General features: G+C 34.5%; 1 long non-coding RNA gene across 1 annotated transcript in view; it reads left to right on the forward strand.

Moving 5' to 3' along the window:
- The window catches only part of LOC127491657 (uncharacterized), a 188,154-nt gene extending 162,278 nt beyond the window's left edge, over positions 1–25,876 (forward strand). Inside the window, exon 4 of the long non-coding RNA XR_011387417.1 lies at positions 25,771–25,876. This is a non-coding gene — a long non-coding RNA (uncharacterized lncRNA). The remainder of the gene's footprint in view (positions 1–25,770) is intronic.
- Positions 25,877–27,198: the final 1,322 nt, after the last annotated feature.

The following is a 27,198-nucleotide window of genomic DNA, read 5'->3' on the forward strand; positions in this document are numbered from 1 at the left end:
TCTTTACATACATTCTGTGTATAAATTTAAATGAAAATGGGTCCTAGTAAAAAACAAGACTGGGAACAGGAGAGGAAAGTGGAAGATGGGTAGGAGTGTGGTTGGGATGGCGGGTATGGTGGGAAGAATTACAATGTTCCTAAAGTTGCATTTATGAAATACATGCAAGTAAATTAAAAAATATTATAAGCAGGCAGAAAGCTTAGCATAGTACCTGACAAGGACAGAGTAATCCGTCCATGTTAGTAATTGTCAGTGTTGGTCCCAGGCTTTCTTCTGGATGCTCTATGATTCTGTGCTGCTTAGATAAGAAGCAATTTTGTGATGAGAACAAACATAATGTAATATCCTTTGTTTTAGCAAATGGCTTCATTCTTACCTATACATTCTAATTTCTTCCACTTCAGTTAGAAATAACTTAAAAGAATGAATGTATTTTTCATCCCTTATCTATACTCACATCTACAAAAGAAATAAGATTTTCTTTCTTCTCTATTTAAAAAAAAGACTAAAATGCAATGAAATCTCAAACATTTCATATTCTATAATCTCAAATCCTTGAGCATTTCGAAAATACTTCAGTAGGTGTCAGGATTATCTTTTGACTTAGACAAGTAAACAAGTAAATAGTGAGTATTCAATATGTTATACATGCAAGCTATCTTATGACCCATAAAAATGATTTGGACATCAACAAGTATCAACATGTTTTTAATTACATAGGTATTTTAATGCTTTTTCATTTTGTTGATTACAAGGACAGAATATACCATCATCACTAAATACTTAAATGAAGCCTTGCAAACCTATTTGAATTGTATATAAAAGAAAAACAAAATTTTAATTAATGTAACTTACTTTGCTAGTCACAGAAATTTGGCATGTTGTTTTACTGTGTTTTAGATCATTTAAATGATATAAAAGAACACGAAGATAACAACAAATTGTAAATTACTACAAGGGAGAAAAATATGTATGTTGGTTATTATGTTGTTCACAAACTTTTGAAGATGGTTATATATTATAAATATAATATTTGTATTGCCTCAAAAAGACATTTCTTAAGCCATACAATGAATTATTCTATTCCCTGACTTTACATTTTAATGTCCATATCCATCTCTCATCCATAAAAATCATCTGAACAGATTTACAGAATCATTAGGGGAACTTTTTACTGGCTCAGCCTCAGTCATTGTTGACATTTGAGCGAACCAAAAGTTGAAAGCTCTCTCCCTTCCTCTTAAATAATTAAACAAAAATTTCATAGATTACTAAGATATAACTTTGTATCTATGACATTAGTATAGCTAGATGCAGTGTGAAAAGATGCATCAAATAGTTTGGATATAATATACACACTTCCTAAAAAGTAACTGCTGTTATTCAAATGGAAACAGTTTAATTACTTTGTAATTAACACAGTTGGATTATAAAATTAGAAACATTCAAATTATAGAAACAAAATAGAAGCCTTTTTTACTATTCCTATTATGTCAGCTGAGAGTTGATAAAATGGTGATACAGTTTCACATTGTTTTTTTATCTAACATGTTTTCAGTTCAAAAGATGAGCAGATATAGCAAGCACAGGATTTTAAATTCACATTATTATTATACTTGATTATCATAAAGGTGATGAAAACTTCATGGGAAGACATGCAGTATCCAGAGAAACAGAATGCTAATTTATTTTTTATTACCATTAATTGGGAATGAATTCTAATGAAAGACTACATCTAATGGTTTTAATCTGCAGGTCTACAGAATTTATTAGCTTCTTCAAACTGAGAATGTCTATGGTGAGAAAATATCTCATGTTTATGGATATATTCTGTCAATTGAGAGCACTTTATGAAATCAGTCTTCCCAAAATATGCAGCCAGTCTCTAGAGGGGAGTTTTCATATACAGACCTATATTTTGTTTCCAATTGAAAATGGAAGTCCAACTTGGTGATGGCTTTTTAGACCACTATCTTGCAAAATATTACTTGGAGGTCAATTTAGGTAATAAGTATGATCTTACATTTCCTCACAGAAAGGTTATTTTAGCCCAATTAGTTTGCCTGGACCCAAGTTTTAACTTTGCCTCTTGCTGCGAGTATGATCTGTCTATGTCTCGGTTTCATTATCACTAATAGTCAAGTAAAAAAATATGGTGTGTCATACTATTTTGAGAATTAAATTCAATAATCCACATAAATGGCATGGTATGCAGTGCCGCTCAAATAGGTTAGTCTGGAAAAATAAACTTGAGGCAATTTCTGCATGCTGAATAATTTTGAGTAGTGTGCCTTAGTGATTTCCTCCTAGTTCTTCTCCACACAGAGAACAATTAAGGGTCACTGTGAAATGGTTCTAATCTTTACACAAGGATCTGACAATCTTTTTTCATAAGGGCACAAACAGAGAACAGGCTATAGGTTGCATTTGGTCTGCTGGTCAGCATTTAGTGACCCTTACCTTAGAACAAAGAAATGCCTGACTTAATGATTCTTCATTAAATAGTTTCTATTATTTTCTAATGAAAATTTAATCCATGCTCACCATAAGTGAAAACAAAATTATTTGAAAAGTATAAAAGTATTTCAAGAAGTATACAACAAATTTTCATAATCAAATAACTTGAGTAAATACTTTCAACAAGTGATGATTTTCATTATAGGATTTTTCTGTATAAATTTGATATCTATTCTAATCATATTTTTTTCATTCCTACTCTTTACTTAGCACAATACAAAAATTATTTTAAAAACACATCATTTTTAAATCTTTCATTAAATTTTTATACCTCATAAAATAATACCTGTTAAAATCAACTCTTTTCACTATATGGTCTTCAATTGGACAGTAGAAACTGTCCTACTCATTTTTTTAAGTTATATGCATAATATCATGACTGGTCCATAGTAGATGTTCTTGATTGAATAAATTTAAAATTTTATGAGTATAATTGTCCATCACTCAATTCTATAATTTGTGATTGAGTTCAGTGATGGCTTCGTAGACAAATGCCTTGCAAAATCTGAGTCAAGTGATAAGTAGTATTTCATATTTCCTCACAGAAAGGCTATTCAAAAAGAACAATCTCACACGCTTTATTTTTAATACCTAGAAACATTCATGGAAGAAATGGTAATATGAAGACTGTTGATTACTAGTTCATTTTAGAGAGCTCATTACATTAGGAAAAATAGTACATTTAATCATTCTTCATGCTTCTTCCAACCTTTATTTTCTTGCCTAAATTACAATTAAAATAAATTCCTCCAAATTGTTTCCAATTGAATTCTTCTAAATGATTTTCAATGCATACCTAAAATTCATTAATCAGTACTAAAGAGGATGATGCACAATATACAAAGGAAAATTTGGTATTTTAGAATACATTAGAATGTGGATTTTATGAGAAGCTATGTTCTTCATTAGAATCGCATCACAAGAGATATATGAGGTAAGTTCTTCCAGTGAAGAAAGTTATTCCCATGCTTACATTGTACCTATGAATATGACTAATTCACATATTTTTTTTCTGAAAAATAATCAGTCACTAATCACTAGACAGTTAAAGAATAATTGAGTAGTTTGGTATAATGGTTTCATTCACTAGTCCTTTTGGACTAATCTCAATATTATTTTTTGCAAAATAATCTCTGTCTTGGAATGCTGGGCTAGATGTCTCCCTGAGCACAGATATCAAACTGTTTTTTTCCTCAGTTTCCTGTTAAACTGAAAGTAAGAAAGCTGGAAGGGGATTAGCTTCATCATGCATTTACGGGTGGTTGGCTTTCTGTAGCGGCTGGTTTCCCTACATCTCCCTCTCCGACATATTCTACAGCATAGGGTAGTACATTCCCATGCTCCCCTGCACATTGACCTTCATCGTGTTATTTGGAAAATTGCAGAGTGGGAAAGGGAAAGAAGTTAGGGAGGGTCTCCACACTATGGCAAAAGTGTCTAGGGATCGTCCATGACTCCCACTCTGTCTTGAAACCTCTCTCTCTACTTATATCTCAGCTGTCTGCAAGTATCCTCACTCTATTTGTAGCTGCTGTTGGACATCTGGCTTTGTGGGCTTTGGTGACACCCCATTTCTCCATTCTCATCTTCTTTTCTATATGAGAGCACTTGAGTAAATTCATGGTGTAAAAATTTCTTTAAAAGCTATGCATAGTTTTTTTTGTTTTTTTTTTTTTTTAATATATATTCCATATTTTCCATGAACATTTTGAAGACCTCTTGTATTTTTTTTGTAGCACTTCATTTCAGAGTGGATATGTTATTAATACTAATCTAGTTCATTAGTCCTTACTTTGTGCCAGAAAATAAAAAAGTGTTTAAAGAATGATAAGGATATAATGAAAAAGCCAAGGAGTTATCTTGAAAGTCACCCCCTGGCAAAATCGGGGATAATTTGAAAATCAGTTGAAACAATGAAAAAGAAATTATAAAATAAAAATACATTTGTTGATAACACACATAAATACATGCAAGTATATAAAGGTGGCCACTTCTGTGCAGTGGCCAGTAATAAACATAGAACAATAAAGGGATAAAGAAATCATTAATGGATACTAAACACCTGTGGGTGAAACCTTGGTGAGAAACAGCGTATTTATAAAGTATAAAGTATCCTCCCCTCCAAACACATGTTAATTACACTGGCATTAGTAACTTTTGGATGAGGAAACACAGTGGACATCACCCTAAATAAATGATCTAAGTTAACATTACTGGTATTAGGACAAACTAACCCTGTGTTTCTCCTGACTCTAAAAAGGATATGTTGGGTTTTTTTTTCTGGAGTATACCTGTCAAAAGTGCGTAAGGTAAATCAAACAAGAAACTGTCAGAAACATTCCAATTGAGGGACATTCTGCAAAGTAACTGGCCTGTATTATTCAAAAATTGTTAAGATTAAATGGAGTCAGTAAAGAAGAAACAATGTTTTGAGATTAAGTGAGACTAAATAGACATGACAGCTAACTGTAATGTTTAATTCTGGATTGAATTTTGTGTTGGAAAAAAGACACTAGAACAATTTATCAAATTTATATATAAGCAAATATGTATTATATAAGAGCATTGTGGAAAGGAGGACGAACCAAAAAGCAAAGAAAAAAATTGCCCAAAATGGAGTGGAGGAAAGGGGTAGGAGACAGAGCTTTTCTGATTATACCTTGCTTTTATATTTAATCAAATCAACATCACTAAAAAACTATCGTCAGGGTGTGTGTGTGTGTGTGTGTGTGTGTCTACACTCAAGAAAGGGAGAGAGCTTATATAATCTCTTACAATTTGATTAGATTATATTAGAAAGTTATGGAAGAAGATTTAAAGGGTTAGTCACCCTGGATGCCCGTAGAATGGGTGAGTCTTGCAGGAGAAGATAAGAAAAGGAGCAGAAAAGGGAAAAGAAGAAACAAGAAACTGCCTTAAATAAATTGACCACAATTAACACAAAAATAAAGCAAAAAGATATCAAATATTGTCTTACTTATTAAAATTGTATTTACATTCATAAATAGACATGTAAAGAATAATCACTGAAATATTAATGATATTTTTCCAGGGTGGTAGGATTTTAAATCATATTTACTTTATTCTTTATGTATTATTCAACTTTGCTGAAAATAACACTGCCCTATTTATGAAATCAGAAAAATACAATAAAGCTATTTTCATTTACACAAAAAGAACTACAGCATACTAACAAAAGAATAAAAGAACAACATATCAAAAGGAAAATGTATCAGGGTTATAAAAAATCATTAATTAGATAAAATACAAAGTTAATACACATTTGGAAACTGTTCAGTAGTCAAATAAATACAAACTAATGCAACAGGTTAGGCGAGAGGAAGGAGAAAAAGGGGAGCCATTGATTGCTCCGAAGACATTGTCCTGAGCAACTTGAAGATTGATTAGTTCTTGATAATTTGAGGAATACTTTGAAGAGGAAGATCCCCCAACTAGATATCTGAATAGAGAAATCAAACTTTTAGTTTGATGTGCTAGCCTGACATCTAGGAAAGAGTTCCAGGCTGTGGTTATAAGATATAGTGCTTATCACAAAGACCTGAACCCAGATGAAATCACCATCAAATGATCTATATATAAAATAGTCCCAAGGACTGAATCCTAGGGTGCTTTCATGTATTGTGTGGCAGAAAGTGAACGAACCAGGGTAGAGGAATTCAAGTGTAAATGAGTGTAAAGGAGTTTGTGAAGTAGAGAAAAAATGCAGAGACTGTGTTTTGCTGAAAGAAAAATGTTTCAGAAAAAGGAAAATCATCTAAGTTAAGGAAGATATTAACTGATAATACATCTTTGGATTTAGCAATACAGAGCTCACTGTAAATAAGAATAAGGGGTGGTGTTGAGAACCATTCAGATGGATTCAGAGAGTATGAGAGAGTAGGAGGAGAGGACTGGAGATGACAAGGTTACATAACTCTTTGAAGAACTTTGCTATAAGATGGAGCAGTGAAATGGGGAAATAGTTTTATGTCAAAAGAAGGCCATTCTTTGAGGATGGGAGAACTGACAGTGTGAGAAGACTTCAAAAATTTCCTGGAAAATGGAATACAAGGAGAATTTTATTTTGATTCAAAGTATTTTGAAATATGTATATAATTTCCTCATAACAGGCATATTCCTTGTATTTGGATGTTCTTCATACATAGGCCAAAGAAATTTAATTACCAGTCAGAGGAAAATTATGATTAAAAAATGGGGGTATAGGTGAGGTAAAATGGAAACCTGATGAAGAAGTAAAAAATTGGCTTTAATTGGGAGCACAGGCTGCTCACACAGAATATGGTATATGAAACCATTGCAAGCGTGAGAACTATGAGATTTCTCTTCTTGTTTCACTTTCTTCTGTGAAATTAGCAGCACTGCCATCAGATGAGAGTATCTATGGGACAAGACTATTAGAAGTTTGAGTATAGAAGGGACAGAAGTGTCTAGACAAAATAAAGAGCATAACAGCATAAATATTTGAGTTGATATGTTCTGAGCCAGTATTTAGGTATTACATTTATTCTCTACTCTGACTAGTGAAGCACTGGACTCCTGAGGCATGGCAAGCTCCAGGAAACACCTTCACACACTTTTTTATTAAAAATTATTTACTTATTTATTTGAATATCAGAGTTGCCTATATATATATATATATATATATATATATATATATATATATAAAGAGGCACAGAAACAGAGAGATCTTCCACCTATTGGTTCCCTCCCCAAATGAGGCAACTTCAGGGATTGGGATAGGTGAGACCAGAGCTAGGAACTCTATCCAGTTTCCCACATGGGTAGCAGGGGCCCAGGTACTTGGGCCATTATCTACTGCTTTTCTGGGCACATTGCTAGGGAGCTAAATAAGAAGTGGAGCACTCAGGAGTCTAACAGACCCTCAGATATGGATGTACCTAGTACCTATGGAGGCTTACCTCGCTGCATCATGACTCCCACTCAACCTTCATGCCCTTTAGCTGAAAAATTAATTTCTCTAAGGTGGGAGAAGAATTAATATTGTTAAGTCACTGAACAGATGATCTTGTAAAGCAACCTTCAACCTTTGGAAATAAAATTAATAAATTACATGAATAAACTGTATGTTTAGGCACTGAAAGTGATACTGTGAATTTTTCTATTCATCTATTTTAATCACTTACTTATAAATTTATTTTAATTTGAAACCAGTGTCATTTAGAAAACATGTAGGGCTACTCTTTCTTCCAAAAGCAAACCTTTTCTATAGCAAGCATTCACTCTCCAAACCATACACAGAGGGATTCACATCCTCTCACTGATCAGTATATATTTCTGTGTGCAAGCTTGGGCATGTGGAAGTTTTGGCCTGACAGATACATTTGCCTGCAGAAGGGCTCATCTGGACTATGGCTTAGGTTTGGTTTAAAATTTCTTCTTCAGGGGCCAGCATTACAGCAGAATGGGTAAAGCTGCTGTTTGCAATGCTGGCAACCCATATCAGAGTGCCAGTTCCAGTTCCAGCCACGTTGATTCCTATTCAGCTTCTTGCTAATACACCTTTTTTTTTTTTTAAGATTTATTTATTTATTTGAAAGTCAGAGTTACAAAGAGAGAGGAGAGGCAGAGAGAGAGAGATGGTTCACTCCCCAGATGGCCACAACGGCCAGAGCTGTGCTGATCCAAAGCCAGGAGCTGGGAGCTTCTTCTGCATCTCCCACGCAGGTGCAGGGGCCCAAGGACTTGGGCCATCTTCCACTGCTTTCCCATGCCATAGCAGAGAGCTGGATTGGAAGAGGAGCAGCCGGCACTAGAACCAGCACCCATATGGGATGCCGCTACTTCAGGCCAAGGTGTTAACCCGCTGCGCCAAAGCGCCGGACCCGCTAACACACTTTTGAAGGCAGTGGATAGGCACCAAGTACTTGGGGCCCTACTACTCATGTAAAAGGCCAAGATAAGTTTTTGATTCATGGCTTCACCTTGAAGCAGACCTGGCTGTTTTGGCCATTTGTGGTGTGAACCAGAAGATGTAAATTCTCTGTCTCACTCTCTGTTGCACTTCCAAATTAATAATTATCATTTAAACAAAACAAAACTAAATTAAATTAAATTAAATTAAATTTCTCCTTCAGTGATTTCTTTTCAGTAATCATCAAAATTTTAGTGTACAAATTGAGATGAAATGTAAGGGTAAAAATATCCTGGATATGAATATGCAATACTTAAAAGGAAGATCAGTTTGATATTAGCTGCCTGTTGGAGTGATAGTAAGAACAAATTGTTTACATAAAATGCTGAATCTTGATGTGAATGGAGGGGGAGAGGGATTGGGAAAGGGGAGGGCTGTGGGTGGGAGGGACAGTATGAGGGGGAAGCCATTGTAATCCATAAGCTGTACTTTGGAAATTTATATTCATTAAATAAAAGTTTTTAAAAAATGCACAATAAAAGTATATTTAAAATATTCTGGTTATAAACTATTTTATCTAAAAAATTGAAAACACAAATAAATATGGATTAATTTTTTAATGAATTTAATATAAAATTCTAATTTACAAAAGTTACTCACTATACTTCCGTTGGACAGTACTACTCTTACTAAACATAAACTTATTACTGAGGCCGGCGCCGCGGCTCACTAGGCTAATCCTCCACCTGCGGCGCTGGCACCATGGGTTCTAGTCCCGGTTGAGGTGCCGGTTCTGTCCTGGTTGCTCCTATTCCAGCCCAGCTGTCTGCTGTGGCCTGGGAGTGCAGTGGATGATGGCCCAAGTCCTTGGGCCCTGCACCTGCATGGGAGACCAGGAGGAAGCACCTGGCTCCCGGCTTCGGGTCAGTGCAGCGCGCCAGCCATAGTGGCCATTTGGGGGTTAACCAATGGAAGGAAGACCTTTCTCTCTCTCTCTCTCTCTCTCTGTCTAACTCTGCCTGTCAAAAAAAAAAAAAATCAGTGCTGGATGAAAATGTAGGTTCATAGGCTGCTACATTTGTGAGCTAATTTTCCCTCTGGTGAGGCAAAAAGCACTGGAAAGTTTAAACTTCCAATCACTTACACACTGTGACTTCAGAATTGAGAAGAAGTAACATGAATAAGGACTCCCTTTCTAAAAGAATTGCCTAACATAAAGTGTACCAGGGAAGATAGTGAAATAACTCTGGGATGAGTTCAAGAAGAGTCTGAATCAGTACTTGCTCATTGAGAAAATACCAGTTCATAATGAAGAAATAAGTATTCATTTCCTAAAGGTTTTCCTTTAGTTTCAAAGTCAGGAATGAAGACTTCATATAATAAGGGAGATTTTAGAGTATATGAATTCCGAATCAGAATGGTCTTAATGGTTCTTTGTTAATGTGCCTGGGCAAGTGGCAAAAGGTGGCCGAAGTCCTTGGGCCCCTGCACCCATTCAGGAGACCAGGGCTGGAGCTCCAGGCTGCTGGCTTCAGCTTGGCCCATCACTAGCTGGCTGCTGTAGTCATTTGGGTAGTGAACCGGAGGATGAAAGGTCTCTCTCTCCTCTCTCCTCTCTCTCAGTATCTAGAATCTGCCTTTCAAATGACTAACTAAATTAAAAAAATCTGTTTTAAAAGTAATTTAACATATTCAGTTTCTTTTTTTTAAGATTTATTTTACTTATTTTTTTAATGTGACAGATAGAGTTAGACAGTGAGAGAGAGACAGAGAGAAAGGTCTTTCTTCCACTGGTTCACTCCCCAGATTGCCGCAATGGCTGGAGCTGAGCTGATCTGAAGCCAGGAGCGAGGAGCTTCTTCTGGGTCTCTCACATGGGTGCAGGGGCCCAAGGACTTGGGCCATCTTCTACTGCTATCCCAGGCCATAGCAGAGAGCTGGATCAGAAGAGGAGCAGCCGGAACTTGAACGGGTGTCCATATGGGATGCCGGTGCTTGTGTGCTTCAGGCCAGGGCATTAACCCGCTGCACCACAGCACCACCCCCCACCTTTTTTTTTTTTTTTTTTTTTTTTTTACTGTTTGGTAAAGGAAACTGTATTCCAGAGGCTCTGGTACAATGCAGTACTTTCTACACATGAGTAATCATTCATTTTCAAGATTCTTATATTCTCTAAGTTCCTTTTAGAAAAGAATACAGTGTGTCCTTACAACAGTCCTGTATACCCTTTGCCAAACTATTTAAGTTTCCTGCAAATATTTGATGAGAGGCACCCTTGAGTTAGCATAACTTTATTTATTCTTTGGTGCGTGGGATTTCATTGCTTTGGTCCATGTGGGATAGTCTTCAGTGTGATGGATGAGTCACTGTGAAACAACTGTGACCTGACAAGAGTTCTAGCTGGCAACGCATTTTCTGTGTAAATTTGATTTTTGAAAAACAACCATCATGATGTCATTGAAGTCTTCTGCTTTAGCACTCCCTGGGGACTGAGTAACACCCTCTTCTGGCTGTGATGGAACAGATGGGCTCATGTGGAAGGCATCAAGATGAGGGAAGGAAAGTGGCTATATATATATATATATATATACACACACACTCATGGAACTAAAAAGCACGTGAACTGGCCTATTTACTATCAAAGCTATGATGGGCCCATAATGTGATATTTAAGTTCATAGAAATGGCCCACTGAGACTGAGAACTAGGCTGATCCTCAGTAAAAATACAGAGTGCCTCATCAACCTAATCCTTTCCCTCCCCTGTGCTCTTCTGCCTCAGAGCACTCTCCACGGTTGTCCTTTATCATCTTTCTCTAGAACTAGGAATACAAGTAGGAAAGGAGAAACAATTATCTGTGCTGTATCTATATAGAGAGGGAAACCAAAAGACTCCACTAAGAGACTATTGGAACTCATGAGAGTTTGGTAAAGTTGCAGGATAAAAAATCCACATACAAAAATCATTTACCTTTGTATACAGAAAATGCCACAGCTGAAAAAGAATTTGTAAGATCAGTCCCATTCACAATACTAAAAAAAACGTATATACCTTGCAATCAATTTAACCAATGATGTGAAAGTTCTCTACAATAAAAATTAAAAAACATTAAAGAAAGAAACAGAAGAAGACACAAAAAGGGGAAAAATCTTCCCTGTTCATGGATTGGAAGAATTAATATCATCACAATTTCCATTATACCAAAAGCAACTTACAGATTCAGTGCAACCCCATCAAAATACCAATGGCATTAATCTGTGATCTCAAAAAAATTATGATAAAAATCATATGGAATCACAAGAGACTCCTGAATAGCTAAAGCAATCTTCAACTATGAAAGCCTATGAAAGCAAAGCTGGAATTATCACAATACCAGATTTCAGGACACACTACAAGACAGTTATCATAACAGGCTAGTAGTGACACAAAAATAGACATGTAGGCTAATGAAACAGAGTAGAAACTCCATAAATTAATCCACACATCTACCAAAAACTAATCTTTGACAAATGAGCTTAAATAAATCCCTGGAGAAAGGGAAGTCTCGTCAACAAATGGTGCTGGGAAAATTGGATCTCTGCATACAGAAGTATGAAACAAAAACTTTACCTTACACCTCATACAAAAATCAACTCAAAGTGGATCAAGGAGGGCAGTGCTGTGATGTGGTAGGTTGAGACTCTGCCTGAGGTGCTGGCATCCCATGTGGGCACTGGTTCAGGTACTGACTGATTACTACCTTGCTGGTGGCCATCAAATTATTAGGAGAACACTGGGGAAATACTACAAGATATTGTTATAGGCAAAAACTTCTTGGAAAAGACCCCAAAGCACAAGCAATCAAAGCAAAAATAGACAAATGAGATTACATCAAACTAAGAAGCTTCTGCTCCACAAAGAGAACACTCAACAAAATGAAGCAGCAACTGACAGAATGGGAGAAAATATTTGCAAGCTCTGCAACTGATAAAGCATTAATATCCAGGATCTATAAAAGTTCAAGAAACTCAACAACAGCAGAACAAACAAACCAGTTAAGAATGTGCGAAGGGCATGAACAAGTATTTTTCAAAGGATAAATTTCAAACAGCCACATGAAAAAATGCTCAGTATCACTAGCCATCAGGAACATGCCAACAAAATACACAATGATATTTCACCTCACCCCAGTTATAATGTCTTTCATCCAAAAATCTAAAAACAATAAATGATGGTGATGATGTGGGGGAGAAGGTACCCTAATCCATTATTAGTGAGAATGTAAGCTAGTATAGCTGTTATGGAAGACAGTATGGAGATTCCTCAAAAATGTGAAAGCGGATCTGTTGTATGACCCAGCCATCCCACTCCTGAGAATTTACCCAAAGGAAATGAAATCAGCATATGAAAGAGTTATCTCTACCACCATGTTTATTATATCTCAATTCACAATAGCTAAGATATGGAATCAACACAGATGCCCATCAACTTATGACTGGATAAAAAATATGGTATATATACATTATGGAATAATACTCAGCCATTAAAAAACAATGAAATTCTGTCTTTTGCAACAAAGTAATGCAACTGGAAACCATTGTGCTCAGTGAAATAAGCCAGTTCTAAAAATATCATATATTCCTCTGATTTGTGGTAACTAATATGTAGAGTACAAAAAATGAGATTTATACAAGCAAAAATAATATTTTGAGATTTGATTATTGTTTACAGTCCTTGTCCATACTCTTGAGGAACAGTGGTTTTCTACTTACTACTTGTTTAATTCTATATTTAGTGGAAGGTTAAGCTTGTGTTTATGAAATAAACTTGAAGTATGTCATTATAAAAATTAAAATATAAAATAAGTAAGGAAGGCAGAAATAGGGTGGGAGTGTGTGCAGCAGGGAGAGTAGGATAGGGAATACCATTATGCTCTAAAACATGCATATATGTGTTACATGAAACTTGTTCACCTTATATAAATTAAAAAATGTGTTTTAAAAAAAGAAAATACTCTGTATGGAGTTCAAAATTTTGGCACCAAAGTAAACATATCTTTTACTTCCACTTTCCCTGAAATTTTTGAAGTACATACTTGGATTGGGGAACTAGGTTAACAGTTTACTGTTTGGAGTGGGAGACAGAATTGAGCTCTAGTTTGGGAACTCAATAATTTTCTTATGGTTACTATAACAAAGGAAAGCACACTGGTTGACTTTCAATGATAACTTTATTCTATCACAGTTCAGGAGGCTAGAAGTCTGAAATCAAGTTGATGGCATGTTGCTTAAGTGACAGATTTTAAGTATTCAAACTTTGGGGACAACTAATATCTGATCTTAGCTCAAACATGAGAGGCATAAAAAATGGACATGGGAACAAAGAGATAACCTGTGCAAACCTGATGAAGTATAAAAAGCAATGATGAGTCTAGACATGTGATCTAAGCACAGTAATAGAAAAAAACAGTGTCAATCCCATCAGGACTTTCAAGAGACTGTCTCAGAGCAAAATGAATACAGTATAGCCCAGGTTCTTCGGGAAGGGCAAATTGACTTTCCAAGGTTACCCTATAGAGGTGACCTACATTTCCACCACCCTCTTAGATCTTGATGGTGTGGTAAACAAGGGGTTCTATATCCCCACGTCACACACAAGAAAGAAACTGAGATGATAAAATATGTCTGTTAAAGTAATGGGAAATTTCACACTGGTATCTCAACTCTACTTCAGCTTTTTCAGTAGGAAGACCTCATGTTCCATCCAGATTAGGATAATTATACTGTTTTTGAGTGTTCTCCACTGCTTTATAGGTCAAGGAAGCAATCTTACAATATAATAACATATATATATATAATATATATATATATAACATTACTGACAGTCACAAAAATATTAATGCTAATGTCTAAAAACATTTGAGAATTTGATGAGATAGGTATTCCAATAACATACTGGAGATATTTGACAAATCTGAAGATTCGTTTTGTATTCTGAGCTACATCCACAAAGAATGGTCTTTATCAAATATTAGAAGAAAAGACAACTGCAAATTAGCTTAGGGTATTCTAACTTTGCTTAACATCAGCACATCAACTAGGGTGATAAAAACACATTTTTGGGCTCAAGTTGCACATAAGTAAGTTTCCCTGGTGTTTCCATCTGCTTATTTCTATTGAAGTTGATCTCAAGCAGAATGCTCGCCATAGCCAGGGTGAATGAGAAATCCACCATATCACAGCTCTCAGACATTCACCCATTTATGGTTTTGTCGGTGTTGTTTATTTTTAAATTTTAGGTTCAAGGAGTAGCCACTTCTGCTGTCAGGGATGAATCCCCTACTTCTGTATCTTGTAAGGTGCTGTTGCATCATCATTGCCTACTTCTACCTTCAGTTTCTTTCTTCAGTATTTTAGTTAACAGCTCTGTTTTAGCAGACCTAGGCATTGATTAGCACACCTTCAACTCACATGATGTTTTAAGAACTCACCCCTTGGTCCTATCATCACAACAAAATGATTTCTTATATCAAATTTGACTGTCATTAATTACCTAATGAACAAATGTTTACACTGTCTTTGGTAGCATGTGTCTCTAAACAGAGCATGATAAGAGAATATTTCTTAGATAATGATGTTGGGACAAATTCTTTAACCCTCAGGCTTCATACTCAACAACTGAAACATAAAGAAAACAATAGTAACACACAATCGAACAGTAATGTTAATTAAATCAAATATTGCATTAGCAATCAATTATTCTGTATCGCAAAAATACTAAAATGGTTGCCTTCAACTACCTAGATGCATGTCTTTTTGTGAAGAAAAATACATTTTGGATCTCCTAAATAGATTGTGCCATTTACTTTTAAATTTATGGCATTTTTATTCTTTTTTTTGAATACAAAAATGTTAGTTAGGCTAGGTTTCACAGTTTATATAACATGTTCACTAATAGATAAATAATACAATCGAAGAAAATATGCCAAAATTGATTTTTAAAAAGATTGCTTCCTAAAAGTTGTAATGTGTAATTAAGGAGTAAGAATCAGGACTAAACTATTTAAATGACACAAATTGAACTGCAACAAGTAAGCCTAGTATACAGACTGTATTTATGCAATGGATTTTTCCTTGGAGGAATTTCTGAATCTAAACTGAGGAAAAGAAAGGTGCAAACTGAGCTTAAAAGATCTGGTTATGCAAAAAAGCAAAGACACTATCAAATTAATTTTGTGTCAAAGGAGTCAGGGAACAATTTAAAGAAACTCTCCTGGGTCATACATGCGTTATTCTGAACATCAGTAAGAATACTTGCTGCAATGTATTGAACCCCTTCTGATGTAGCTAAATCAGTACATTTAAAATGAAATTAAAAATTTAAAAAATTGGAGATTCATTGATTACTTTTCAAAATCATGGGAGATAAGTAATTTTACAAGAAACCAAAATAAAAGAATCAATATCCAGTTTACCTTAAGATCTACCTACCATTTTACAAGAACTCAGTAAAATATTAAATGCTTTTTCAGGGCTGCAATATGCAAAACCCAGTGTATAAAGAAAAAAAATTACAGTAAAATGAACCAGACACCTGAATAAATAAATTTCAATGGAAAAAAGTTGGGGGAAAATCTACATAGATAAGAAATTTAATGACATATCAGCCTATTCAACTAAATGGGCTGCAGATGGATTACAGTTTTAACTAATTGTCAAAAATTAAGAAACAACCAGAAAATTATGAATGATACTAAAAATCATTATTAAGAGATATAAAAATGCTAAAATGGCAAAATAACATTATATTATTAAAAAATCATTTCCATTTATAAGCTTTTGGTAATAATGGCTGAAATGTCTGAGTTAATAAATGTGTGGAGCTGCTAGAGATTGGGATGGAGTGACAATAAAAATTGCTAAAACTGTATGTTGAGTAGATGAGGGTCTATTAAATTATCAAGCTATTAAAAAAGATTTATTTATTTATTTGAAAGAGTTAGAGAGAGAGAGAGAGAGAAGCTTCTATTTGCTAGTTCACTCTCCCATATGGCCTCAATAGACAGATCAGGACAGGCTGGAAGCCAGGAGCCAAGAACTTCCTCCAGGTCTCCTACATGGGTAGGAGAGACCTAAATACTTGGAGCATCCTCTATTGTTTTACCCAGGCCACTAGCAGGGAGCTGGTTCGAATCTTGAGCAGCTGGGACACAAATCTATGACCATATGGGATGCCGACATTTTAAACAACAGCTTTATCTGCTATGCCACAACACTAGCCTCTAAATTATTATTTTTATCTTTGGATGTGATTGACTTTTCCATAATAAAGTGGTTTAAAAATATGTACCATCCAGTAATCCAAATACAGATGAAAGTGCATAATTTCTTAGAGCTCTTATAGGAATATTAGTTATCTGGCATGTTTAGCAAAAGAAGACCAGATATTTCATTAAATCTTTATTTTAAATGCTTTAGGAAAATTGGTAAGATAGCATCAAAATCAGCATTATAAATTCCTGCCTTTTATCCTTTTACAAAAATTACCTTCAGCCCATCCTTCCAGTACCTCAAAAAAGGTTCTCTATCCACTAAGGGTCATTTGAAGACTCTAAAAAAACTCAGTTATAAGGTGAGAAGCCACACTATTTCACAAACAAATATGTTTACATTTTATGCTTATTCTGTATGTCTTTATGAATGTATATATTTTTATTAGTTCTAAGAAGTTGAAGAGTAAGCATTTAGAAAATAATTAGGATTAACATAGAAGAGAATATCCATTATAACAAGTAAATCTATTGCTCAAGTTTTATGTTTTCCATAAATTTGCATATCAGGAACATATTGTAATAAGTAAAAATATTACAATGTTTGACTCAAACTAACTTGCCTCCAAGAAGCTATTTGAAGAAACTGGAAATTAGGGTATTAATGTATTTCATCACAACATGATTGATAGTGAAATTTGGAAACAACCTTGATTTCAAATATAATAAAATAAGTAATTATGACTTTCTCTCTCTCTCTCTCTCTCTCTCTCTCTCTCTCCCTCCCTCCCTACTCAAAGAAACTGAGAAATGAAGGTACTATGTTTCTTAATGTTTACATTTTAAACTACCTCCCTGTACTTGGAAAGGACATTCCTGGGTCATAAACATTACAAAAGCCTACACTGTTTTTAAAAGGATTTACATACATTTCAAAGAAAACAGCAAAAATTTATAATTACAAGTTTCTGAACTAGATGCTCTAAGAGAAAGGAAAGAAGGTCACCTCCCTTACTTTCAATGAGGTTAGTTAAGCCTCTTCTAATTTATGCTAGTGCTACATCATCTCATTCAAAAACGGAGTCTAAAAATGAAAAAAAAAAAAAAGGTGATATCATAGAAGTAGAAGTAGTTTAATGGTGGTTATCAGAGGCTGGGAGAGAAACCCTGAAGGATGGGGAAAGGTTGATTCACAGATACTAAGTTATAGCTAGTGAGGAGAACGAAGTTCTGGGGTTCTGTTACAAAGTAGGATTACTACAGATAAGGTTAAGTCGCACCATAGGATCTTAGCTGTTTTGACCATGAAGAAATGTTACATATTTGATGAGAAATATATTTATCTTTACTAGATGTTACTCAATGCTTACAAGTACCAAAATATCAAGCAGTACATATGTACAATATTTTTGTCTTTAAGAATTTTTAAAGAAAATTTAAAAGTAGTTTAATTTGCCCTTATAATAATAGCCATCATTTATATTTAATGATATACTATTTGTAATAAATGCTCAGAAATATTAAGTTAAAATTATATATGTTATATGTCAAATTTGTAAACCAAAATAAACAAAATATATGTATGTATAAACAACATAATAATGAACTCTGTATTTGGAAAAATTGTCTTATTTTATGTCATTTTTTGCAAAGTAATATGTAATGATTTTATAACACTGAAAATATAAAGAAGAAAATAAAAAATTATATCTTGGATAATTTTCCTTTCTTTTATTTTCTATTTTGTCAGCTTCTTCATTGCCTGCAGTTGTTAAATTTATAATCAGGTTATAAAACGAATTCTGCTGATACAAAATAATTACACTTTTGATACCTGAAAACTCAAACTTAAAGGAATGCTGAATCAGAGACATAGCCAATAATAGTTTGTGACTTTCATCTAAGATGTGGGTAACCCTTTATTGTTTTTATTGACTATCTGTCTTAAAATGGAAAGTATGTCAATAAATTTTGAGAAAAGAAAAAGTTTCGGAGTATAAAATTGTTCTGGAACTAGAAAGTAGTTACTGTGACATGACATTGTAAAGGTACTAAATATCACTGAACTGTACACTTTAAAATAGTAAATTTATATCATGCACGTTTTCCCATAATAGAACAAAATCTCCATGAAAAGGAAAGACATTTGTAACAGGATGTACAAGTCTTTTCTATTTCCAAGTATTTCAACATCAGATTGTAAAGGAGGATAGAAAGTTGTTTACTTCAAATAATTTTGTTGGTAATAATTGTTTCTCCTTGAAATCATTGGTTTACAGCATAGTTTTAGAACTGGAACAAGATTTTGGAGTGTGGAGCTATATGGTGGCATAGAGGAGTTAAACCTCTACCTGCAATACTGGCATCCAGTTTGAGCACCAGTTCCAAGCCCTGGCTGGTCCAATTCTAATTCAGCTCCCTGCTAAGGCTCCTGGGAAGGCAAGAAAGGATGGCACAAATACTTGGAGCCCTGCCATCTTCCCACGTAGAAGATTCTGATAGAGTTTCAGGCTCCTGGCTTTGGTCTGTCCCGCCCTGGCTGTTGTGGCCATTTGGGTAGTGAACTAGTTGATGGAAGAGTTCTCTTTCTGTCTCTCCCTCTATCTCCTTCTATCTGTAATTCTGTCTTTCAAATAAATAAAATAAATTTTCTTAATAAAAAGAATCACAGATTGATACCACCTTTCATGAACTGGAATTACCTGAGACAGAACTCCTAGGCTCAAGCATGTAATTATTTAAAAATTAAATCATTTCCACACTATGCATCCTAAACACCCAACAGTATGGTATATGTGCTCAGGAATCTTACGTAAAGCACTCATGGAGCACTGAAGAATTCTGTGTATTCAATATCTTCTATTGCACCACAAAAAAAGTAAATGGCCTTTGTCACCTTTCCTATACTCAGACTGAGAGAAAATAATGAACTTCTAAACATTAGGTAAAATTGATTGCAGAGGTGGCTAAAGTTCTTACTTAAAACCAGTTTATTCCCAGCTTGCAAAATTTCTTTCATAGATGTTACTCAGCTCACACTGTGTTGGCAATAGTAAGTTATGTTTGTCAGAATTGCCTGTTTTTTTGTTTTGTTTTGTTTTGTTTTTGTTGTTGTTTTTTTGTCTATATCCATCACCTGATGATTTGGATGATTTCAGTATCTCCCTTGGTTTTTCTGCTGTAAATCAATAATAAAAATCTTTGTTTCAGTTGATCATGGTATGAAATCTCACTTGATTTTCCAAATATTAAATATGTTAGGTGGACAGGGCAGACATACTACCCTTGCTTTTTTGTTTTCCCAAGAGAAACAACATCAGATTTTCCATTCAGTAAGGAGCTCCAAGAACCCAGTTCTAGACTAGAACTCTTTTTACTGCCTTATCAGTCTTCATTCTCATACTGAATTCTTATTTGTACGTATTTGGTTTTGTCAGGAACATTTTACCAACTAAAAAGCAACACATTTTTATTATTAAAAATCTGGGAAGCAGAGAACTGTACTAAGAAAATGAGATTCAGTCTTACATAATCTCATCTACTACAGAACAAATTTATTTGGACAACCACACGCCTGCACTATTTATATATAATTGTACAAAGGTCAAAATTTTCATATACATATGTGGTATGCAAAAAATGAATTAAAATAAACAAAGCTTCTCTAAAATTCAGGTTTAAAAGGGTCTCTAGCAAAATATTTCCTTCTATCCATCGCAAAGCATCTTTTGAGATTAGGAGTAAGCTTATATATGCTTGTGACTTTAGTAGGGGAGAGACTTTGCTTTCTGAAGGCTCCCTATGACTCCTGATTGAAGTACAGCTCATTTCTCCTATCAGCACCTAACTCACAGCAGGTAATGCAACTCCTGGACTATTCTCTTGGACACTTCCTCCCAGCACTTGCATAATTCTTCCCTAATTAGACTTATCAGTTTGATCCTTGATGGACCAACCATCTCTGGTACAGTCACAGCCTGAACCAAGATGTGAGTCTAAGGTTAACTCCACATCTCGCTTTGAAACTCTCTACCCTTCCCACTGGTTTACATCAGAAATTGTGGACCTCTTCCCCTGGGTGCCAAAATAGAGGACTTGCTTACCATTGCATATTTCTAAACTACTGTGTGACCTCATACAGACATATGGCTTCTCTCAAAGGCTTGGATTTTTTTTCTTGAATATGCTCTAATAGTAGGGAGCAATCCTTCTGTGCTCCAAGATCTTAGCAAATACTTTTGTAGGTTTCAACACCAATCTTTGCATTGGGCAGGGGATTCATACCAGGAAAGTTGATACTGGCAGTGTTGTTGCTTCTATTTCCCTTCTCTGATTCTGAGTCTTGGAAAAACATCTACCCATTGCTCTCTTACTGCCCTCTATCAGATCCTGGCAACCCTCACTTTTCACAGATGTATGGTACTATGCACATGACATTGCAAGTCAAAATTATACAAAGCAAACTGAGTAATCAATAAGGGAGCTATGATTGCTCCTCAATTTTTAAAAATTTGAGACCTCACTGTCAATGATAAATGTAAAAAGAGGAGTAGGTGTTTGGCTCAGCAGTTACAGTGCTGTTTGGTGTACTCACATTCAATATCTCAGTGTCACTTCAAATTCCAGCTTCCTGCTAAGGTGCACCCTCGGAGGCAGTAAGTGATGGCTCAAGTACTTGGGTCACTGCCACCCACATGAGAGACTACGATTGAGTTCTTGGTCCCCGCTTCCACCTAGTTGAGCCTCAGGTGTTTCAAGCATTTAGGGAGTGAACCACCATATGAAAGGTTCTCCCTCTCTTTGTCTCTCTCTCTCTCTCTTTCTCCCCCCTCCTCTTTCCCCCTTTCAAAGAAAAATAAAAGCAAATAATACATTTTAAAATATTAGAACATCAAAAATTAAATATATACAAATGACTATTAAAGTAGTCATTTATTTTGCACACTGTATTTGAAAAAGACACAATCATGATATTGAATGAGTGTCTACTATGCTTTAAAATTCTTATATTCCTTTATAAATCTGGAGAATCTCCAAGATTTTTTTTCCTTTGTGCTTTCAATGTCATGACATATCTCCAACAGTTCCTTTAATGATTTTTTGCTGGTGTCAGGTCCTCTGGACATCTTCATCTTTTTTGTCAAAACCACTTTCCTAATTTATGTCACTAGCTTCAGCTTCGCTCAGTTCATTTGGCTTAGATTTTCTTGCATGGCAATAGTGTCAACATCCCCATGGGCAGCGCTTTCTTCTACACGTCCATTCACTTTCAATTAGAATTTCCTTTTCAGCATTATCCCTTTTCGTTGCTTTTCTGCATTTTCATCTTTGTTGGCTACTTCCACTCTTTTATTAGACATAAATTGATTAACATGTAATACTTCTACATTCTTAGAGAGTACAGTGTGATATTTCAATACATCTACAGAGCAAAAACCAATCAAACCGGGCATCTAGTCTTCCCTTTCCTAATTTTTGCTTTGTCTTTGAAGCCTACCAGCTCCTTTCTTACACTTCTGTACACAGTGTGTAACACATTATCATAAATTATAGTCACCTCATTGTGCTATGGAATTTGTTATTTCTATCTGACTATGTTCTGGCACCTGTTTGTCAACCTCACTCTCTCCTTCCCCCATTCTTCCACACCTCTGATAATCACTATTCTTGGTTCATATGAACTTTTTTTGACTTGCTTTTTAACTTCCACATATGTGAGAGAACGTATGATATTTGTCTTTCTGTATCTTGTTATTTCACTCAACAAAATGATCTCTCTAATTCCATCCATTTTGCCACAAATGTCAGGATACCATTTTAATGACTGCAAAATATTCCATTGTGTGCATATGTATTCATACTGTGATTAATCAGTATTTTTTCATGGATTTGATATTCATTGATGCCATTCTTGGATACTGCAAATACTGCTGCAATGAACATGGGAATGCAGTTATATCTTTCATAACCTGATTTCTTGTCCTTTCAATATATAACTAGTAGTGGAATACCTGAGTCATATGGGACATCTATTTGTACCTTTTCTTTTTTAATTTTTATTAACATAAAGAGATTAGATTTCACGTATTTCACAGGTACAATTCTGAGAAGATAACCATATTTACCTGCCCCTTCTCTCCCTAATTGCCTTTCCTCCTTCCTTTTTTGTTTTTTAAATTTTTGCAAAAGCATAATTCCAATCCACTCTATAAAATCACAGGCTTAATGCACCACTAACCATAATATTCAACATGTAAAAAGTAAAAAGGTTATCCCTCCATCCCAATCTTGAGAATTTACCCACATGAAATGAAATCTGCATATGAAAGAGTTATTTGTTCCCCCATGTTTATTGCAGCTTAATTCATAATTGCTAAGATATGGAGTCAACCTAGATCTTCATCAACTGATGACTGGATAAAGAAAATATGGTATATGTGCACTGTGGACTACTATTCAGCCATAAAAAGAATGAAATCCTGTCTTTAGATGTTCTTATTTTGCTTATTTATTAAAAATCAGAGTTACAGAGAGAGAGAAGGAAGCACACACACACACACACACAGAGAGAGAGAGAGAGAGAGAGAGAGAGAGAAATCTTCCATCCGCTGGTTCACTTCCCAGATTGCCACAACATCCAGGGCTGGATCAGGCTGATGCCAAGGAGCTAAGAGCTCTATCCAGGTTTCCCAAATGTGTTGACAGGTACCCAGACAGTTGGGCCATCTTCCATTGCTTTTCCCATGCCATCAGCAGGGATCTGGTTTAGAAGTGGGCAGCCGAGACCTGAACTGGTGACCATACGGGATGCCAGCAGAGCAGGGGGTAGCTTTACCTGCTATGCCACAACATTTGCTCCTACTTTTAGCTTTTTAACAAACCTCTTACTGTTTTTCATCATGACTACATTAATTAGCATTCTATATGTGATTTATATGGATATCCTTTACTCCACATCCTTTCCGATATTTGTTATTTTTTGTCTTTTTGAAAACAACTGTTCTATTTTGAGTGAGATGATATTTCATTGTGGTTCTAATGGATATTTTCCTGATGTCTTGAGATGTTGAGCATTTTTGCACTGTATTTGTTGGCCATTTATATTTAATCTTCTAGGAATATCTATACAGATGCTTCATCTAAGTCTTAAATGGACTTTTTTGCTGTTTTGTTTTCTGTGCTCCTTATATATTCTTTATATTAATGTTTTGTCAGTTGTTTAATGGACAGATATTTTCTCTCATTCTGTAAGTTGTCTCTTCACTCTCTTGATTATTTCTTATAATGTTTAGAAGCTTCTTAGCTTGATATATTCCCATTTTTACATTTCTACGTTAGTTTCCTGTGCTCCTGGGATTAAGTTTCAGTGTTCTCCCAATGGATATCCAGTTGTCAGAGCACCATTTATTGAAGAAATTATCCTTTCTCCAGTTCATGTTATTGATAGCTTTGTCAAGTATCAGCTGGCAGTAGACACATAGATTCATTTCTAGAGATCTGTATCCTGTACCATGCGTCTATGAATCCATTTACAAACCAATATCGTGAACTTTCAGTTACTACAGCTTTCCATAGTCTGTCTTGAAATCTATCACTGTGACTATTCTGGCTTTGTTATGTTTTTCAAGGTGTCTAGCTATTCAGTCTTTTGGGTCTCCATATGAATTTAAGACTTTTATCTAGTTCAATGAAGAATATCATTGGTATTTTGGTGGAGAATGTATTGAATTTGCAAATTGCTTTGGATAATGACATTTTAGTCACGTTAATTCTTCCAATCTGTGTACATGAGGGTCTTTCCAATTTTGGGTGTGTATTTTTTCTATTTCTTTCATCAGTGTTTTATAATTTTTATTTTAGAAGTTTTTCACATCCTTAGTTAAATGCATTTCAAGGTATTATTTTTGTACATATTGCAAATGGAATTATTTTTGTAATTGTTTTCTTTGTATTGGTTATTGGCATGTAAAAATGCTACCAGTATTTAAATGTTGATTTTGTGTCCTTCACTATTATTCGAATAATCTCTTGGAGGAGTATTTAGCTTGTGTGCTTGCTCTCTCTCTCCAAATATAGATAAATATATAGCTAGATAGATAGGTAGATAAATAGATAGACATACAGATATAGATAGATATCTATATAGATAGATAGATGGATAGATAGATAACCATATATAGATAGATAGGTAACCATATAGATAGATAAATAACCATATAATCTGCTAACAGGGATAATTTGGCTTCCTTTATTTCCAATTTTTAATTCTCTTATTTTTTACTCTTGCCTAGTGATTCTTGATAAAATTTTCAGCATTTTGAGTAAGAGAAATGAGAGAGGAACCACCTCTGGCTCCAGATCTTTGAAGAAATGCTTTCAGATTTTCCCAATTCATTATGATGTTTGCTGTGGCTTTGTCATATATTTCCTCTGTTATTTTGAAGTATGTTCCTTTTATGAAGTATGTTTCTTTTTAACTTATTCAAAGCTTTTCATTGTGATTGCTTTTTGAGCTTTACCAAATACTTTTGCTGAATCTATGGTGATGATCATATATTTTTACTATGCCTATGGATTTGTGTTTGTTGAACCATCCTGCAACTGAAAGATAGTTCCCATTTGATTATGAAGTATGATTCCTTTATGTGTTTTTGAATGCTATTTGCTAATATTTTGTGAAGAATTTTTGCATCTATGTTCATCAAGGACATTGACCTATAGTTATCTTTTTTTGTCATATGCTTGTCTTATTGTTGAATCAGTATAATGTTGTCCCCATAGAATGCATTTGGAAGGGTTCTCTTAGTTTCAATTTTTTTGTAATATTTTGAGAATAATTTATTCTCAACTCTAAATAACCAATGCTGCATTCAGGTATAGTATGAGTTATGCTTACAACTATGCATTAGTTTCCTTCTGGCCAGGATCCCAGGCCAACTCTATCTTTGATTATTCAGCTGTCATATCTCCACATTTTCTCAAAATAGAAACATTATCTTTCTATCACTGAGATAACTGTAAAGTTTCTATTATGTTCAAGAGTGTTTCTTTCTTTTAAATATGACAAAGCTTTTCAAAAAAATTAATGTAAACAAATATGTTTCCACAGCAGGTAAAAATGTGGATGAGAAGAGAGTGGATGGGCCTAAGAAAGATATTTATGAAGTTAAAGCAGAAATCCTTAAGATGCTCAAAAGGTAAGACAACATTTCGAGATGCTCAAAAGGTAAGATAACGTTTCAATTTTTCTCAGTTGCATTATTATTGCCTTCTTTTTTCTAGGAAAAAAAACTAAGAATGGAACTATAAGTTACAAAGACATAGAGCTATGCAGTTGCTCATGTTTGAAATTAAAATAGTTTTAAAAACCATTTCAAATGAAATTTTCTCAGATATTCTTTAGCAATATACCCTTATATCAAGTATCAGCATTTCTTGGTATTATAATGACTACTGGGCTGTTGTTGGCAGCATAATAAATATTGAGATAGTATTTGTGATGTAGAAGATAGTGGATTAATTTATTACAGGATAGAACACCTCCCCATTTTATTATAGGGATGGGTCAGAATAACTGGACAAGTCTGAAGTTCTTAAGTTTTATATGGGACACAGGTGAAAGTGTAACAAGTGACTTTGGAGGTTAATTATGATTCAGCTATGAAACAGTGATCACATACATTCTTCTGTGCAAAATAAAAACTAGAGAACAGTCCAATGGAGTTGATAGTAAATAACACAGTGTTTATAGGCTATGATGATTTTGGATTATAATTTCTTATTTGACAAGAGCTGTCTTTGTAAGTTAAGGAAGTAATAAATTAAAATGTCATACTAGCCTTAATAAGACTCTTCAGTCTTTGATTAATTTAGTAATAACCTCAAGGATAGGCTATATAAATTATTACCACTTCCATTAGCTAAATTATAGATTACTTACTTCATTGCATACTGAAAAAAGCAATTAGTTTGTGTGCACTCTTTAGGGCATTCTATAGGCAATAAACAAAAGGTAAAACATTTTTGGTTGTTGTTTGACTAAAAAACCACTTAACGTGGTATTACTGTAGATAGTTAAGAATCTAAGTAATTGAATTTTAGCATAGTACTCTGAAGGAATTTAAAACAGTATGGGTATTCTTTTTCTTGTCATGTTGGCCATTCCAAACATAAATAGAACTAAGGAAAGCTTTTGAGAACCAGGAATTCATTTAGGATTACAGAGAGGGAAATATAAAATATCATATAAAATATACTAAAATTAATCTAAGTTTTACAATTACATTTCTTTTTATGAGAAAAATGCATGTATAGAATTTGAGATAAATTGGTTTTGAAGTGACAAATTTAGTGATGGTTATTATCATTGTCCCATACCTGTCAAAGGAGTGACATATCATTTAAAAAATCACAATCCATTCTTGGAATCCTAAAGATCACCAAATGTATTGATTGATTCCTAACTTATAATTATCTCTGTCACTTATTGTATTTTTCTGACATTCATGCAATTAAAATATTATCAATATAGGAAAAT

This window comes from Oryctolagus cuniculus, chromosome 3 (assembly GCF_964237555.1).
Source record: "Oryctolagus cuniculus chromosome 3, mOryCun1.1, whole genome shotgun sequence".
Taxonomy (NCBI): Eukaryota; Metazoa; Chordata; class Mammalia; order Lagomorpha; family Leporidae; genus Oryctolagus; species Oryctolagus cuniculus.